We start from the raw sequence: 20,453 nt of genomic DNA on the forward strand, positions 1-20,453 counted from the left end.
GAAATGCCTGAGTATAACACTCTTAATGGAAATTCACCTAAGACACATCAGATTAATGTACTTCAGAAATATCATCCTTCTATTGTTTTCATTATGTGTTCAGACTCGCATGTGTAGCCACTGTTTTGCTCTCTCATATTGTACATGCATGTGAATGATCTGATGGCCCACGTTTAACCTCAGTGTGAGCCCCCCTGGCCTGCACAGATACTGCCCAATTTGACAAGGACCCATCAGTGAATCGACAGAGTGAAACATTTGTGTTGCGGCCACCCTATTTCTCAATGAGCTATCTTAGGCCTGAGGATTGCACAAGACAGACCTTGTGAGAGGAGTGTGAGAATGTAAGATCATGACCCTAAATGGGACCTCCATGAGACAGGTAGCCATTCACAAGCCAAGGACATTGAGGGATATGTAGTGTTGGATACAGAGTGTTTGCCCCGACACATCATTTCCAATGTATTGTATGTCTTGCTCACTCACATACTGCATCACAGATGAGGGCCTTCTTCACATTGCTTTCTGTGCTGGCATTCTGCATTTGTATGAGATAGCCCTGTACTGTGTCCATCATCATAACTGCATACATTTCTATGAGATTATCTGATGCAAATCTACTACGTGTCATGATGTATGGCCTCTGCTCAACATTTCTGTATTGGTGTGCTTTTTTTGCATGCTCCTGTACTGACACACAGTGGTACATAACACACTGAAACTTCTTTTTCTTGTCTGCCATGCCTGCAGCTTAAAGTCCACCCGCGTAAGGTCTTAGAGAGGGCCATTGCACGTAAGGTGCGGGCTCTGGGTGTCCGTGTCCCCAACCGATGGCACACACACTGTCACAAAAGGTGGGATGACATCCACTGGCTGAGCAAAAATGTGGCACAGATGACGCTGGGGATGCTCCCTCGGACTCTAAGGTTGGCGCGCAGGAGCATGACACCACTAATGGTCTGCATATTGGCAGTGACACAGCCAGAGCTGGATGAACATTAACTATAAGCGTAAAATCTGCTCCGCTCATGGAATTTGCGGATGTTTGGCAATTTTGTGGTCCGTGAATCACGCGAATTTGCCCAAAAATCCGCAATTCGCAAGTTGGCGGATTGTTTTGCTTGGTCGCGCTTGAAAAATACAATATTGCGTGCCCTACGTTGACGTACCGTGATTCTGAGTTCTCTGAGTTGTTTTTCTCCCGGTTTGCGTGTGCTGCGCCATTTTGGATCTTGCTGCGTGATCGCCCGAGAGTTTTTCGACCGCTAGTACGTCATCGTGGCCCGCCATCTTGCACAACGAGAGTTTGACAACGCGAGTACGTCATAAGGGCCCGCGATCACGCATCGCGGGAGTAAACAATTGCGAGCACGTAGATGCGGCGCGCAGCTGACTTCCGGCGGGAGATTTGAACAGCTCGCTTTCCCGAACTTGCAAAAATTGCAATTCTGCACAAGAAATCCACCGCAGGCAGCATAAACCTTCTGAAAATGATGATTTTGATCAGAATAACTCCTCAGATTGACATTTGGCTGCACTTTTTTGTGCAAGGAGTCCATTCTTGGGGGGGGTGGGAGGAAGGAAGTGCCCCAGAGTCTCCAACTTCCTGTTCCTGTCCAGCAGGCTCCACCCAGTGCTTTGTCCATGTCCTGGTCACTTTTCATTTGGATCTGGAGCAGGAAGGATTACTTTTTGTGGTTCCTGCTGGATATTTGTATTTGAGGACTTTTTGGACTTAGGAGTTTGGATCACTTTTGGATTTGAGATTTTACAAGTAAGTTGGTGTTGTTTGTTTGGGGCATTGCAGTTGCTGCAACTACAATTTTAAAACTTTTTCACAACTTAAAAAAATATATATTGTGGGTAGCCACAGTATCCAGTAGTCCCAGGGTTAGTCATGGGTGCATGATACAACTGTTTCTGTGAGTTTGGTTGAACTTAAATTTCATTTATGTCATGGAATTTCAGCTCACTGTTATATGTGGAATTTGTTTTTTAATTCTGGGGTGCCTGTAAAGCCACACTAGCCAGTAGGCCCAGGGGTACTGAGTGGTGCATGGAGCAAGTCTTTCTGGGGGTGTCTTGAATTTAAACATCATTGTGTTTTTTTACTTTTTGGGGTGTTGTTGGGGCCTAGCCATGTGGGTGGGGCCCTTTTGAGGCCTGGTTCAGGCAGGGCATGGTTATGTGGTGGGGGTCAAGGGGCCATTTTGAAGCCAGGCCGTGTGCTCAGGCCTGCACCCAGTTTGCCTTGCTTTCATCCATTATGCCCAGGGGTACTCAGAGGTGCATGGGCCAAGTCTTTCTGTGGTTTGTCTTGAATTTAAACATCATTGAGGGCATGGATGGCATTGGATTGGGGTGTTTTTTGTGTGTTTTTCAACTTTTTGGGGTGTTGTTGGTGCCTGGCCATGTGGGTGGGGGCCATTTTTAGGCCTGGCACAGGCAGGGCCTGGACATGTGGTGGGGATCAAGGGGCCATTTTGAAGCCAGGCAGTGTGCTCAGGCCTGCGCCCAGTTTGCCTTGCTTTCATCCGTTATCCCCAGGGGTACTCAGTGGTGCATGGGCCAAGTCTTTCTGTGGGGTGTCTATTCTATTAATGAAAACATCCATTTTTTATTAGAATTGCAATTTTTATTTTGTGGGTGTTGTTGGGACCTGGCCATGTGGGTGGGGCCCTTTTGAGGAAATAGAGATTGAAGCGGAGGTATCATCCGAGGAAGCCACTGCTCCTGATGATGATCCATTGTCTTCCAGATCCCCAGCAAGAAAAAGGTCAAGGAGTGCTACTACAAGTTCTTCTTCAAGACCCCTTCCTTCCGATGATCTTGATGTTGATTGGAACCCACCAATGCAGTCTGAGAGTGAGGCACGCCATGAGCCGACAAAGGTAGCTAAGCCTAAAAGGAAGGTTCCCGAAATGCTTCCACTTATGGGTGATGACGACGAACAAGAAGTGTTGTATTCTGCTGCTGATGAACAGTCTGACGACGACCCTGTCATCACAGTCGTCACTCTAGGTCCAGCTGGCATGCAGTAGACAGACATTTTTACCCTATCCTGAATTGCTGCTGAGCTTGATGTGGGCGGCGTGACACTGGTACCACCACCAATGCAGTCAACTACTACACCAACACGACCTACAGCTTCCATATTTTCTCGTCAGAAGGGCTGGCAGGGACCTCCAACCAGCTCGACCTCCATTACCTCAAGTAGTGGTGCTATAAGTGCACAACAGAGTCAGATTCAGCCACACCCATCCTTCACTTCATCTGACATTGAAAGTAGCACCTCCACCACCAGCAGACATCTCCAGTCCCCAGTTTGGGACTTTTTTAGTGTTAGCAAAAAGGCGAAAAACATGGTCGTTTGTTTGATTTGTAAAGCTGTAGTTAGTCGGGGTAAGCTTGGTACCAACTATAGTACCGGAGGCCAGAGAGGTGATCTCCAAAAACACCACACTATCATTTGGGAGGCACACATGAGGAAGATCCGGGGGGAAACCACACGTACAACAAATCCAAATGTATCCATTCATATTGCATCTGATGATGACGAGGGGCTGATCGTGCAGGGGGGAAGTGAAGAAGCGACAGACATTTTATCTGATACACCCAGTACCCCTGGCAACTGCACTGCTGTGGTAGCGCCCACACCCTCTACCCCAGCAACATGTATGAGGCACACTAAGAGTCTGGGAGAGACACCAATACGAAAAAGTACATCAATGAGCCTAACTGGGTTGAAGAAGTCTGGATCATCATCATCACATATGAAAACGGTCCAGACCACCATTAAAAGAATGTTTTGGTCGGAGGCGCCATTTGAATGCAACCACCCAACGGCACTTCTGTATAACGCAAAGCTGGCTAAAATGCTAGCGCTGGACCTTCTCCCTTTTTCTTTCGTGGAAGGGGTGTGCTGGAAGTGATTGGGTCAGCTTTGCAGAAGAGTGCTGTTCACACTATCCACCTGACAACAGACATGTGGACCAGTTGCCAAGCCGTGGATTACATGTGCATCACTGCACACTGGGTCTCTTTTGCAGGGGTTAGAGAAAAGATGTCTACAGGTGTTGACCCTGACACAATTTTTCAAGCAAGTGGGAAACATGCAACAGTAGCCATGTTTGCCATGGAGAAATCTCATACTGCAATAAACATTTTGGATGAGTTTAAGAGTAAGGTTTCTAAATGGCTGGTGCCAAGAAGTCGCATGATTGGTTATGTTTCCACAGATAATGGCAGTAATATAGCTAAGGCCATGCATGATGGTGGCTACTTCAGAGTGCTGTATTTGGTGCACTGCATTAACATTGTTGTGCAAGATTTCTTGAAAAGAGAAAACAGTCAGCAAGTTACTGACCACCTGCCAAAGAATCTGCACACATTTCAGCCATTCTTTTAAGGCCCGGAAGGAGATGAGGATCATTCAACGTAGCCGTGGAGTGCCAGTCAAAGGACTCATACAGGAGGTGGCAACATGTTGGAACTCAACCTTCTACATGCTTGAACGTCTGTTTGAGCAGTACAAGGTAATCAATGAGTATGTCAATAGCATTAACATACCGTCTGCTCCTATGAAAGACATGAAGCTAGAGCTGGAGGAATGGAACCTAGTTCAAAGCCTGACAGACATGCCTTGTCCTTTTGAGGTCTTCACCCTTTAAGTCAGCAGGGAGGATTGTAGTTTGCGCAAAGCTATCCCATTGTTGTTCATGCTAGAGCAACAACTGAAGGCGGTGCCTTCAACGTTCCAAGCTGATGTTCACAAACAAGACGCATATTGGTTGGCGGAGAGCTTATTAAGCCGCCTACTTGTCAATGAAAGGCTTAAAAAAATACATTCAGAACAACATTACATTTGTGCCACTATTCTGGATCTACTGTACAAAAAGGCACTGACCAGCAAAGTATTCATTCCTTTTGATGAAGAAGATGTTTCAAACATTGGCTAGCTGTGTCAGTAACTCAGTTCGAAAAAGAGCGGCAGGAAATTGACGGAAACACCACAAGTACTACTGAAGCAGCAGGCCATCCGGCGTCAATGTCCACTTCGGTGGCCGAAGGCAGTCACTTTCCCTTACAGCCATTACCGACAGCAGCAACAGTATCCTCGTCATCATCACCTCTACCAGGCCCAGCCATAACATTGTCGGAAGCGGATTGGATAACTCGGCATGGGTTTGCTCGCTCCAGTGTTGATGTAAAGGAAACACATGGTACGCAAAGTGAAGCACCACCCAGGGAGGCCCTTGAGTGGATTGCGCAGGCCTATCTGGATGACCCAACAGAGGTCTACATTGATCGTGACCCATTGGTGTATTGTATAGGAAAAGGCCTCTCTGGACACTGCTCAGCAGGCTGGCTATAAATTATTTGTCTTGCCCACTTGGAAGCTTGTCTTCGGAACGAGTTTTCAGTGCTGCTGGTGCCATTGTCACTTCAAAAAGGTCCTACCCCTCACCCAAAAATGTGGAGAGGTTAACAATGATCAAGATTAATCAGCACTTCATACCACCAGATTACAAAATACGTGAATCCAAGCAGTAAGAAGAGGACACCTACTTAGGTGACGGAAGTTCTTCTTTGTTAGCTGACCTACTCCCGTCTCAATTCACAGAGTTTGAGGACGAGCCCTACTTCCCTGACACCGAGGCCTGAAAATTACTTCCTTTTTTTCATCCTTATTCACTTTTATTCCTGTGTGTCTTTCTTTGTTTTGCAACTTTTACCACAACAAAACTCTAATCATCTAATCACAAAAGTCTATCAGCAGCACTGTCTTCATCTTATTTCCTTATTGATTTGAAGGTGCCGCAGTCTGCATTCCTGAGGTTCAAACATTCACAACTCAGTCATGCTCCTCTATCCTCCTTCTCCAGACTCCCCCTATCCATTTCCCTCAAGGCAGATGGCTGGATTACGCAGAATCAAGAAACTTTGTCTTTGTAGACAAGTCCCCTCAAGTGGGACTGGAATTACTGACTACATGCTGATTGCTGATAGTTACTTCTGAAATTGACAGGAGAGGCTGCCCTGTGGGCCTTCACTTTCAGAACAAGATGCGGACAGAAAGTGGAACAGGTAATGAATAATGAGGAGATGGCATGCAGTGGACAGCAATGGCTGTCTGGGATGTATGACGTTACAACGCATACTTTTACAACGCCTACCTTTACATCGCATTTTTTACAACGCATACCATTACAACGCATAATGCTTTTGGGCGCTGGATAGTGAATAGTTTAATTTACTATTCCAACTCCAGTCCCCGTGGATAGTAGGGAAGGAGTTGGATAGTACATTAAACCTATTCCCTATCCTAGAGCGCCCCCCAAGCGCTATGCGTTGTAATAGTTTGCGTTGTAAAAGTTGCGTCGTAATGGTAGTGCGTTGTAAAAGTTTCGTTGTAAAGGCTGTTCACCGCTGTCTGGCTCTGATGAAAGCAATTGCTGTTTGTTTGTTGTGCATGTAATGGATCATATGTCTTCTGTTATTATTTAATCTTTTACACACTAAATGTAACTCAAGTCTACTCTGCTTTTCTTTACCTTGTTTAATTCAAATTGTACTTCAACTGCAGGAGAAACAACCTTTACAACACAACTTTTACAACGCACTACCATTACAACGCAGTTATTACAATGCAACATCCCTTACAACGCATGCCATTACAACGCAACCATTACCACACATAACACTACAACGCATACAATTATAACTCATGTCATTACAACGCAGTCATTACAACGCATACCACTACAACGCATACCATTACAACGCATAGTACCCTTACACTATCCAACACTTACCCTACTGTTGCACCCCCTGAAGTTAGAATAGTAATTTTTACCCCTACACTATCCAACACTTACCCTACTGTTGCACCCCCCTGGAGTTAGAATAGTAATTTCTACCCCTACACTATCCAATACTTACCATACATGCAATGTAATGGTATGCATTGTAATGGTGTGCGTTGTAAAGGTAGTATGCGTTGTAATGGAATACGTTGTGAAGGTAGTTTTTAAAAATTCATTGTAATGGCATGCGTTGTACAGGAATGCATTGTAAATGATGTTGCGTTATAAAAAATGCGTTGTAAAGGTATGCGTTGTAAAAGTATGCGTTGTAACGTCATACATCCAACTGCAGGGACCACTACGTTGCATTTTCCAATATGCAAAATGTCCTTGCACTCACTGTTTGCCAATATACCATGATGATTGATGGTGAGTGTTGATGATCATAGTTAAATAATATATCTTTTTTCTTTACAGTCACTCACTGGGATGGATGGATCATCATCGTCGGTTTACGGAAGAACTATGGCCAATTCGTGAGTGGCAAAGAGGTAAACCAGTCAACAACAACTACTACAGCAGAACTACATGTCTGTCTAGTCGTGGTATGGAGTGGTCGAGCCAGTGTAGTGTTGATATGGCAGACAGAGTCTAGACAGCAGTTCATGTAAAATTGGGGCTATGTGGCTTGCTGCATACAATTAGATATGTTTTGTCTGTCTGTGTCAAGCAGCCTAGGTATGCTACATCTGGTTGCTTCACTCAGTGGTGCCTGCCTTGACCATCTACATGGCCCTGGCCTGCTGTGTGCTAATTATTTTTAGGGTTTAGGGCTGTTTTGGGGGTTCAGTGCGGTTTACTAGGGTTTTTGGGTTGAATTTGGTAGGGTTCCCGGAGTCTAGGGCTCAGGGCCTGATGCAGGCTCGTTCATAATGATGTTGGTAAGGTTTTAGGGGGGCGGGGTTGGCGTTTCTTGGTCCAGAATTGGCCGAATTTTGGCTTTTTTTGGTGTTTTGCGGGTGCTTGTGTTTGGGTGAAAAGGAGTACACCTTCCAGTCGATTGAATTTTTTCTCCCTTGCTGAGATTCTTGGGAATCGCTGGAACAAGTGTCCAGGTAAGTTTCAAGAGGATCTAAGTAGTGGAAGTGCTGAAAACAGCATTTTTTGTCAAGGCGCAATTTGTCATGTTAGCCAATGGGCGGTTTGGGGGCACAGGGAGAAAGTGTGTTTGGGGTGTTACAGTTGAGCTAGGGGGGCAGGGCTTCTGTGAGTGGTAGGGAGGAGGAATTGGTGGTTGTGCAGGAAATTTGAGAGGAATCGATTGATGGGAAGGGTGTGTTTAGGCAAAGTCGAGGAAGGGAAACCGCTGCCATAGGCGCCCATGTTAATTTTAGATTATTGCGTGTTTTCAGGGTGCGATTGGAGTGTGTTGTAGGTGGTTCTTGGTGGATTTGCTTAGCTGGGATGAGAGTTGGGAATGTCTAGTTTTGATTGCAAGTGGATTGAAGAAGATCCATGTTGGAAAAGGGTTGTTTTGGGCCTAGTTTCAGAGTGCGTTTTGGCACGATTCTCAGGCCTGTGCGAGGTCGCGGTAATGCACGTTTTTGGGAGGGTAATGTGGGGTGTTCTAGATTTTTGGGAGTGGGTTTAGGGGTCTGGGAGCACTGCTAGGAATGTCTAATTTTGTGTCAAAATAGCAGTTTGGTTGTAGGTTGAGTGGAAAGGGGAATTAGGCCCTGTTTCTGAGGTGCATATTTGCCATTGGCTTACATTGGCGGCCTGCAAGGTAGTCATATTGCATGTTTTTGGGGGGATATTTGGGGGTGTTCTAGATTTTTGGGAGTGGGTTTAGGGGTCTGTGAGCACTGCTGGGAAGGTCTAATTTTGTGTTAAAATAGCAGTTTGGTTGTAGGTTGAGGGGAAAGGGGAATTAGACCCTGTTTCTGAGGTGCATCTTTGCCTTTGGCTAACATTGGCGACCTGCAAGGTAGCTGTATTGCATGTTTTTGGGGGGCTATTTGGGGGTGTTCTAGATTTTTGGGAGTGGGTTTAGGGGTCTGGGAGCACTGCTGGGAAGGTCTAATTTTGTGTCAAAATAGCAGTTTGGTCGTAGGTTGAGGGGAAAGGGGAATTAGGCCCTGTTTCTGAGGTGCAATTTTGCCATTGGTTTACATTGGCGGCCTGCAAGGTAGCAGTATTGTGTGTTTTTGGGGGGCTATTTGGGGGTGTTCTAGATTTTTGGGAGTGGGTTTAGGGGTCTGGGAGCACTGCTGGGAGGTCTAATTTTGTGTCAAAATAGCAGTTTGGTCGTAGGTTGAGAGGAAAGGGGAATTAGGCCCTGTTTCTGAGGTGCATCTTTGCCATTGGTTTACATTGGCGGCCTGCAAGGTAGCTGTATTGCATGTTTTTGGGGGGCTATTTGGGGGTGTTCTAGATTTTTGGGAGTGGGTTTAGGGAGGTTACGCACAATCTAAGAAGTGTTGTTTCAGTCCGTACACAAGCCTTCTCAAAAGAAGTGGGACTGGAATGACTCACTATGCTGACTGCCCCTTCTGAAATTGACACAAGAAGCTGCCCTGTGGCCCTTCATTAAAATAAGATGATGACAAGTGGAACAGGTAATGAATGATGAGATGGCATGCAATGGTGGACAACACTGGCTGTCTGGCTCTGATGAAAGCAATTGTTGTTTGTTTGGTGTGCATGAAGTGAATCCTATCTGTGTTCTGTTATTATTATTTAATCTTTTACACAATAAATGTAACTCAAGTGTACTCTGTTACCTTGTTTATTGCAAATTATACTTCTACTGCAGGGGCCAGCCACTGCGTTGCATTTTTCAGAATGGAAAATGTCCTTGGACTCAGTGTGTAGACAACATTGAGTTTGCCAATAACATACCATGATGATGATGAGTCTTGATGATTAAAGTTATATATTATCTTTATTCTTTACACAGTCACTCACTGGGATGGATGGATCATCATCATTGTCGGTTTACTGACTGAATACGGTTGTTTTAGTGAGTGGCAAACAACAGGTAAACAAGTCAACAGTAACCACAGCAGACCTACATGTCTGTCTAGTCATGGTATGGGAGTGGTTGAGCCAGTGTACTGTATGCCAGAGACCAGACAGCAGTTCATGTAAAATTGTGGCTATGTGGATTGCTGCATACAATTAGATATGCTATGTCTGTCTGTGTCAAAGAGGTATGCTACATCATCAGGGTGGTTCACTCAGTGGTGCCTGCCTTGAACGTCTGCATGGCCCTGACCTGCTGTGTGTCTTTACTATCCTTGAAAAGGAGACTCAGAGTACGCACTTTAGAAATGATGCGTGTATGTAATACTGTCGCCTCTGAAAGTGTTATTTTTGCACTACACACCGTACCTTATATTTTTTCTCAGTGCTGTTTTAATATCCCTTCCTGTTTTTCCATCAGCAATTGCAGGCCGGCTTTTACCATGTGCCATGGGAACAACATCAATTCGCAATTCCGCATCTGCCAGGCAGGCAGTGGACAGTGTGTCTGGTCACCAAGATTGATCGACGGAGCGTCAGATGGAATGGAGGACTACCGCGAATAAGAGGAATGGCTGGATGCCTGCAACTTCCCAAATTGAACAGGGCAACAACAACATACAATTACAGTATCCTTCCCTCTTCACCTCTCCCTATCTTTTAAATTACTTATTGTTGTGAACTTCTATGAGTGCGACTCTCTGCTTCAAATTCATCCCTACAGCTATTTCATAACTTTCTTTGTTATTTTTAAAACTAATGTGATGTACTACTAAGGCATTCTCTTTCTGAGTGAAATTGCGTAATTACAGCAGCCCTGTACTGTCTAATAGTTTAGTACTTCTTAGTAAGTTGTAGTTAGTACTACTTTTCAGTAACCAAACCATCCATTTAGCAAACAACTTCATGCATGAACTTCCTTTATGTCCCTTGAAATATTTATGGATATCTTCGTATCCAAAGATTTGTTTTTCTTCATTTGTTGTTTGTCCATGCTGTGTTTTTTCCTCTCTCCACTAAACTTTCTCAAAAGAAACCATTCCCACCAAATTTTCAAACCCCAACCCTCTTATCCCGGGCTGTGTGGTTTTCATTGAGGTGTGACTAAATGACAGCAATAATTCCACACACTTGCTGGGGAGGATAAGGTGCAAGCATCCTCCTCAAAACAATTTTAAGGCAGCTAGATGAATCGTAGGATATTGTAATTCTGCTTAAAAAACAAAACAATGAGTAACTATTTTAAAATCAATTCTGATTTTCAGGCATACCATCGATTGGATCCATCGTCAACATCATCCTCCTACCTGTCAAGACTTGTTACGCTACTGTGTCACTGTTCTTGTTGTAGCCATAATCATCCACGCACATTTTTTTTCACATACTTATCTTCAGCATTGCTTAGGCTACAAATATACTGTTCCTTCTAATACTCCTCTCAGGCCACTCAATGTCTCATTTTGTTCCTTTGTTTTTCATATTCTGCTACTGCTAGTGTGGTACCACTACTACTACCACCGGTACCACTCCTACTACCGCCACAACAGTGGAATTTCTGTCCTGGATGGATGGGCAACCGTAATCGCCATTTGCCATGCAGCCAGCGCTGTGCCTAGCTCTATTCTCAAACACGAATCACAGGTAAGATAAGCATTTTGGGGAAGTAGAATAATGGGCTAGGACTCTGAGGAGAGGAGAGACTGACAGTAGTACTAGTAAAGTATTAGTAGGTCAATTGAATTCACTAACTCTGTTAGTGGCACTTTTGTACATTTTTGGACGTTTTAGATAATTCATGCTGGTAAGTTTGAGGAAACCAAACGTGCAGTAAACCCCGCCCACCACCCCACAAAATAATATGAACGCGTACACTATGTTGAAGTATGTAAAATAAATAAATATATATTTTTCCCTAACAAAAAAAAAGTTGTCCATAGACCCAAACCACCCCCCTACCTAACCCCAAAAATTGTCCATTTCAAATGTCCTGCAAAAAACACCTCAGAAATAGAATCCCCAACTCCCAATTCCCACCCCCCAACAGTCTTTAACCCCTTCAGCGCTAATGACAAGGGTAACTCGTCATGGAGTTTCCATTGATTTCAATGGAAAGTCAATATACAACAAAAAATGTGCTTAGCGTCCAAGTGGTTAAAAAAGGGGGCAAGGGACACAGTCACTACCGGCGGTGTCCTGTGGACAGGTGGTCCCGCAGCTCTCTGTGGAGGTCCCGCCGCTGGTGCTGCTGCTTCTCCACCGTGCGCTCTAGGTAATCCACTCTGTTGCGTAGCCGGTGCAGGTGTGACATCCAGGCTCTGGGGGGACAGCTGCTGGTGTTCTTGCAGCTGAGGGGCGGCGGAGGGAGGCTGTCGGACCACGGCGCCGTGCTGGAGGTTGCTGGCTGGTAGACCCGGGGGCACTGGAGGAGGATGCAGCTGTTGCCGCCTCCTCCTCCTGTTCCCGAGCCCACAGCCGGCGATATTCGGCACAAATGGCCTCCAGCTTGCGCGCCCTGGCCCGGACAGCCATCTCCTTTCGGGTGAGCTTTTGTGGAGCATCTATATGAAAAGAAAGAAAAATACTGTAACCAATACTCTTTAACAATAACACAAATAATTCAACAGAAAGTTGTCTCACAGTAACACTAGCAACTTGCGAGCACCGTATAACATTTTGGCATGTATCTTTCTGCCATCTTTGTAGGCCTGTAACATTAGTGGGAGTTTCAGGAATTCTACTAGCAGCACTATGGACTAACTACATAGTCAGAGAGTCTGAGAGTACATCAGTCTTCTTTTTTTCTCTAGTTTTGCGAATGAAATACCTTGTACGTGAACTTGTAGTAGCCGGCATAATGCCAGCTCACTCAGCTTGCACCCAAAGAAAAACAGACACAAGCCATGATGATGAAGCAGACTCGCATTACTTTAAGCAGTACATGCTGGTGGGGATAGGGAAGCTCTTAATTTTCTATAGGGGTGGCACTGGCCATACTCGGTTACATCAAGGGCCACTGCTCAATGTAATTTATATTTCGCACTGCCCTCCCGGACCTTCAGTACTACAAAAGGAAAATAAAGATAATTAATTTCTGATCATGTATCCAGCCGATCACATGATCTTTGCTTATATGATGGGTGACTTTAGGTGCTTTGTTGTGATAGATTGAGTGAACAACAGCGATAATCCACCCATGATTGACACAGCTGAAAGAAAATGATTTACATAGGGAGTGAGTGTGGTACCCATAATTGCCGGAGGAAGGGACTTGACTTGATATAATGTCAACTATACAATACATACACAATATATGCTGTGCTTGCAAAGTAAACTACTGTACTGTTAGTCAAGGGAGAATTTCGGAACAATCACAACTTCTAGTAGTTGGATTTCCTCTGCTTTGCTACTTTGGCACGGACATGCTGTTCAAACAAAGTAACACTCTTCATCCACTGAGCGTCTGCTCTACATACACCTCTGCTATCTATGAGGAAGAAGATACCATCCATGCTTCCAAAGTAAACTTCTATCATTCTTCTTAATGTCTCAACTGTACCAACTTTACTTTTTCTCAACAACCAACTAACACCCTTTTCATTTTATTTGGTAAACCACCGTCTTGACTTGCATTTCACTTTCACCCAAATGATATATTGCAATGCACACCACATATGCATTTTCTGATTCTCCCACACAGGCAGTCATCTTTTCTTTCTCCTCCAACCATCCTTGCTTCAAGCAGCCATGCATCTGATTCCTTCCTATCAGCCACCTCTGCATGCATTCAAAAACACGTATCATTCTTTACAGTCATAAATGTTACGACTTGCTCGCCTTCCTTACACCCTTCTTTCCCTTTTAGTTCATCACATCACTCAAGTTCATCTGATCTGACTTGGCTTCACGATAAAAGTTTCATAGCTGAGTTGAAGTGAAATAGAGGGGGCCATTGCTTACTCGAGAACGACCGCCGCTAATGCTATGGCTAAGTCAAGGGTGACTGTCTTCTCCGTGATTGGCAAAAATGTAGTTCTAAATTAGTAACTGTTCATAACAGTACAGTGTACTTCTTCTAGTGTACTGTCTACTGTACAGTACATCATACACCCCTTTGGGAGCCTACTCTAAAATGTCAATAAGTAAGGAGTATAATAACTTACTACTGTCCGCTGCTGCTGAGCCATCTCCCTCAGCTCCTCCTGATGGCTCCACCGCATCCGCCCCTGGAGTGGACCTTCTGCGCTGCTGGCCCTGGCACTGGTGGTGGGAAGTGCCGCATCCGATGTTGTGATGACGCCTAGAAAAAAAACGTCATATTTTTAGATGCTGTTCACCACCCCCTATTTCATCTCGTAATGGAAGAGAAAATGTTAGTTATAACACTTAAACAATTTTTAATTATTGGGACTGAAAAAAGTCACGGTTTTGGGGAGGGTGTTAACTTATATGCTTAGCCATAACATGCTACAATTTTCTGGCACAACTGATGAATGCTTGCTTTTTAACGTGCAACATTTCTCTAATTACAGACAGGACCACCTACTCCTCATCACCACCAGGAGGACTTGAAGTTCCAACACGGTGAGGGCTCCCGACTCCCGCACAGGTACTTCTGTTCTGACTGAGGTACGTGGAGAGTCAAACTGCACCTATCATCAACAATGTCCTATTTCTCTTGTCCATACTTCGGTATATGCAGAATAGTCCCTGAAACACTAACGGTATGGTATGTGCTACTATCAAATCAAAAGGCCAACTACTAGCTTATTCTTGGTGGACATTGACATTTTGTTGTTGGAAATTGTCAAAGCACTAACATCAAAAAGACTTGAATAGACAGCAAGGGCAACCCAGAGGACTGCACTCAGTGCCTCTAGAGCTATTGCTGGATCAGAGTTGTGTTTAACACCGTTTGCCGACTGGGCAAGCTTAGCTACCTACACAGACCGATTTATAATAATAGTAAATAGTAGTAGCACAGAGAGTGATGGTAGAGAGGCAGGATAAGAATGTAGAAACAGTCTACAAGAAGATCAAAGACTATTTTGTAAATAGAAGAATTAGGAAACAGTTTGGAATGAATAGGAGCTGTAAAAGTTAGGGAAGTCTAATTATATTAACAACAGAACAACTTACTGCAGCCAGCAGAAGAGCCTGCAGAGGACTGTTCCTGCCCACTTTGTTCCGCCGGAGTCTCAGTAGTCTTCTTGCCCCTGGGAGGTGCTGATGATCATGAAATAAACACAAACATGGATGATTGTTTTTTTTTAAATATTTGATTTCTTTGACCACAATCTAAAATTATCTTGGGGAAACAAATTAGTAACAATTGCACTACATGTATTGATTGACCTATCTGCTCTGGTCAACTAGGATAGATAGTACAGTATTGCTGGATTCGCAGACCGTCTACTTGGAAAGTTATGTAAATCACTAACTAAACCAACAACAAAAAGGTTCTACTACAACAGCCAGCACTCAGCAGCACGCGACGTGACAGACACAGTCTGTCATCATGATTGCAGACCACTAAAAAATGTCCTACTACTAAATAACAATTCATATACTCAACCTATTAATCCGCCACTATCTCTTCTTAGTGGCAGCAGGAGTACAAAGGAAGGACTAGACTTTAGTCTCTACTCTCTAGTTTCTCTATCATTACGCAGTTCTGCTCAAATGAGCACAAAGTTGCAAACAAGTAAGCATAGAAGCAACGCCACTGAGCAGGCGAGCACCTGCAATCACAGAAGCTATTTAAACATTAATTTACTTGCAATGTAATCGAATCGGCAGCATTCTTGCTCTTCGGGAAAAACATATATTAGCAATATAACACAGAGCAGAAGAAAACAAAGTAGGTATTAAATAGCTACTCACCAAGGCCAGGGATCTCGACGCCTAGCAGGTGGAGCAGGTCCTGCTCCCGGTCGAGGAGGTCAGCCCACCGGTGCGTCGCTTGGCCATAGGTGCGCCGGACCCCCGACTCCCTACGCATGGCCCAGCACACCTTATCCCACAGCTGGCGACGCTCCCGGAGGTCATACCCTGAACCGGGCCTGCCCCCTGCTGCTGCGGTCTTCGGGAGGTGGCCCTGAACATAAAATATAAGTGCGGCCACCTCCAGCGTGCTGAAAATCACCCTGGCCACGACATCCTCCCCCCTTAATCACCCGCAAGGGAGCCGGGTACGGGGTGCGGCACCCTTCCCCTTGCTCTTCCCAGCTCCCTTTGCCATGGTCCTGGGCAGGAAAGTAAAAAAAAAATAGGAAAGAATAGGGAAAAAGTAAATAAAAGAAAAGAGTTTAAAAAAGTAGTTTCAAGTAACCAAAAGCAGAAAAAACACAAAATATAGATGTAGAAAAAGAGAGGGATAGATAATGAGTAAAAAAGATTAAAAAAAGTTCAAAGAAACAAAGGATTGCAAAGATTAGGGGAGGATTGAAAAAGCATGCCCAGAACCATGGCAATAAATGAAAAACAAGATGGCTGTGCCCATTGAGGACTGCGTGGGTAAGTTTGCGCGATATTTCCCCAGTGAGCACGCAAAAACACCCGCGACCACATAATCGCGCTCCGCGCACAACGCGAGAATGCAACTAGCACCTGGAAACGCAAATACGCACCGCAAACAAGATGGCCACGCCCATGTATGACCGCATGGGTACCTTCGCGGTCGGTGCGCTGCAAGAGGCCCGCGAACATGCAAAGCTCCCCGCGAACACGACCCCCAAAAAAATCCACAAATTCGCGGATTATGCGTTACGCGAATTCGCTTTCGCACGAATTCGAGTACCGCCAATTTGCAAATTTCACCCATACTTAATGAACATTTGAGGGCCAATCAGCAGCAAATTGGGGGTGAGTAGTCTGCGAATGGTGACTTTGGGTATGAGTGACTGTATGTATCTCAAACCTGAGGCAGTGCGGAGCTCTGTGATGTTTCTACTGTGAAGCAATGGCTTCCAAGTGGCCTCTGTGTTGAGTGCAGCTGTCAAGCATTTTCGCTACATGTACTTTCTCATGTGTTTAATACAATGACCCTTGACATTGCAAGATGAGATGTGGCATTATGATATTTGCTGCATTATGGCTGTCACAGAGATCACCAGGCAGTGAACAGCAGCGTGCATCGTCTTAGTGTGTCTCAGCTTCTTCACCCCTACCCGCAAACTCCGCTCTGCCAACCTCGCCCTCGCCACAGTTCTATGTTATGTTATGTTACAGCTGCTTATATAGCGCAACGGCTGCCCCAGCGAAGGGGCGTCCCGGCGCTGGACCAGACAGGAGAGAGCGCAACGTACCACAAGCTTTAGGGTCAGCTTAGCAGAACAAGTGGGTCTTGATTGCCTTTCTAAAGGATAAAAGGTAATTTATGCTTCGAATCCACAGTGGTAGTGCGTTCCATAGTTTAGCAGCCATATATTGGAAGGAACGTCCGCCCGTGCGGGCGAGTCTGACACGAGGAATCGTGGCCAAGTTTTGTCCTTCTGATCTGAGGGGTCTATTGGGAGTGTAATGTGTTATAAGATGACATAACATAGGGGGTGAAGATTTTTTTAGGATCTTAAAGGCCAAGCACAGGGCCTTAAAGTTGATTCTTTTATCCACCGGTAGCCAGTGCAATTTTACCAGAGTGTTGGTTACGGACTCAAACCGGGGAAGCCCTGTTAGGGCCCGTGCTGCCGTGTTTTGGACATGCTGCAGACGTTTTTTTTTTGCTTGATTAGCTCCCAAGAGTAAGGAATTGGCATAATCTATGCGAGAAAGGATTGTGGCTTGGATAATCAACTGACGTGTGGAGGGGTCAAAAAATTTTAGTATAGGTCGCAGGTTACGCAGGATACCAAAACTAGTGGCAGCAATTTATTTGGTGTGGCCGACAAAGCTCAAGGCTGAGTCGAACCACACCCCCAAGTTCTTTACCTCTGTTTTGGGGTCAGGGGGAGGGCCAAGAATCTCTGGCCACCATTCCTTTCCCCAGGCTTTGGTATCTTTTCCTACTATTAGCACCTCCGTTTTGTCTGCATTAAGTTGTAAATAATTGGCCGTCAACCATTCAGTTACTGCAGCGAGGCCATGTTTATAATTCAGCGCTCCTGCTCCGTTATCGTACCTGGAAAACCACCGCCGGAGGCAGATCCTTCTCCTACCTCGCCGCCAAGATTTGGAACACTCTCCCTACCGGCCTACGACAAACCCAGGACCTGCTGGCCTTCAGAAGACTTCTCAAGACCTGGCTTTTCTATCAGTAGCAGCTCCGCCCCCAACCCCTCAGCGCCTTGAGACCCTCACGGGTGTGTAGCGCGCTTTACAAATGTAATGATTGCTTGATTGAGTGTGCTTTTGTTGATGTGTGCCGCGCCTGATTTAGAAATTGTGAGAATTACACATCTGACACCAATGTGCAACGGTTGATGTGCTTCAAAGCACAACATGGTGGATATCAGAAGCTCATGGCCATTGTAAAAGGACGTTTTTGAGTCAGTATCTGTTTTGTTACCTTAAAGTGACTCCATAAGTGACTGAGACAACATGTTGAGATGTATATCTATCCCACCTCTTTACACGTAGGTATGCACACAGAGATCAGTATGTTAGGTTACAAGGAGGCACGGGCCAGCTATTTGGCTGTGTGAACATCACATGGGTCACGAATGTCAACTATGCATGTTTCCCTGCATCTTCTGAGTTTTGCATTAAGGTTGCACATGCAGACTGCACAGGGTGGTGGGCCACATGGGAGTATGATATTTTTATTTTGTGCTTTGCTTGCATATGATGCTTGTGAGTATGGCACTATACTGAACCTACGTATCTGTCTATTGCAGCATCTACTGGGGGCATGAAAGAAGAGGGGACGGACATCAGTGGTAAAGCTTCTGGCACAACTGCTACACATGAGCTCACTGACACTGATGTGACCAGCTTCTCGGAGGGGGACAGGAGTGCCCTAGAACAATCACGCCCAGAAACACCTACCTCAACATCATCTGACTCCAGCAGTGGCTCCTCGTTGTTGGCAGGCACAGGGAGTTCGAAATCTGCCTCTTCTTCTACCACACATCGTCCAGTGCCCACCCTCCCAGCTACTACCACAAGTGCTGTCGGTGCCCACGGTCATAGGAAGGGTAGAGTGTTCTTCCCCCAAGCACCTCTGCACCTGTCCCTGTCTCCCCTGCTGCCCTCAGTGTCGAGGCGGTGGACCTTTTGTGCCAGCTGTGTGTGAGTCAGACAACTCGCCTGAATGCCTTTCAGGATCATGAAAAGAAGCTGGCACAGGTAGTTGCCTTCATGGAGGGCATTCATTCTGACGTGAGTGGGCTAATGTTGAAAGCCGGCAAAACGGAAATAATGCTTTTCGGCTCAGCCAATAAAATCTGGTCTGAGGAATGGTGGCCACAGGAACTGGGCCCTTGCCCAGCCCCGAAAAGCACTGTTCGGAATCTCGGCGTCAGTTTAGATGACAAATTGACTATGGCCCCTCATATAAACAAAGTGGTCCATACGAGTATTGGCATTATGAGAAGCCTAAGAAAGATCTTCAAATGGCTACCTTTGATATATCGGAAGCCGCTGATTCAAGGCCTCATCACAAGCCGTTTAGATTACGGCAATGCATTATTGGCAGACATAATTGAAAGCGCATTAACCAAGCTGCAAACACTCCAAAATTCAGCAGCAAGGTTGACTCTAGACCTTCCAACGCGCACCCCCTCTGCTCCATGCTTAAAACAACTACATTGGCTCCCAATTAGGAAGCACATTAAGTTTAAGATATGCTGCCTAGTGCATAAGTCAATTAATGGACAAGGACCCAAATACCTGAAAAATAAACTTCAGGGATACTGTCCAGATAGAACCTTACGTTCATCTAATAAACATTTTCTAAAAATTCCAAAGGTTCGGACAGTGAGAAACAGAGACAGAAGTTTCTCCAAGATAGGCCCTGTCACATGGAATTCCTTACCACTGGCTCTAAGATCAGACCCCAACCATAAAACATTTCGTAAAAACCTCAAGTCATGGTTATTTTAATCGGTGACTTAGCTCCCATCTGTTTTGTTCTCTCTTTTGTCCGCTGTCAGCGCTATGAGACCGAATGGTGATTTATGCGCTTTACAAAAATAAATACATACATACATACATACATACACAGAACTGTCCAGTCCTTGTCCTCCACAGTGACAGCAGACATTCAGCTATCACAGGCTCCCAGTCCAGCTGCAGTCCCTTCAGCAACCACCCTGTCAGTGGCAGCACCTGATGAGAGTGCCCACACACCACAGCCCTCAGGCACCAGGTACTCCACACACAGCACACAACAGCAGCACTCCTAGCGGCCTAGAGCACAGACACCACCCCCCAAAAAAACATTCACACAGAAGCACAAAGGCAAAAGCCCTTCACATGACACTCAGGGGCATCAGGCTAAGAAGCAAGCCTCAAGCTCACATTCATCCAAATCCCACATCACAGGACCCTCCCATCCCCACACGTGCTCCCAAAGACAAACAAACAGTTGCCCTGTCTGCTGTTGAGCAGGTGCCTGCAAAGAGTCAGCACAAATGTAAATGTAATGTAAATGTAAATAGATACTTGTATAGCGCACTACTCACCCGC

This window comes from Lissotriton helveticus, chromosome 1_1 (assembly GCF_964261635.1).
Source record: "Lissotriton helveticus chromosome 1_1, aLisHel1.1, whole genome shotgun sequence".
Taxonomy (NCBI): Eukaryota; Metazoa; Chordata; class Amphibia; order Caudata; family Salamandridae; genus Lissotriton; species Lissotriton helveticus.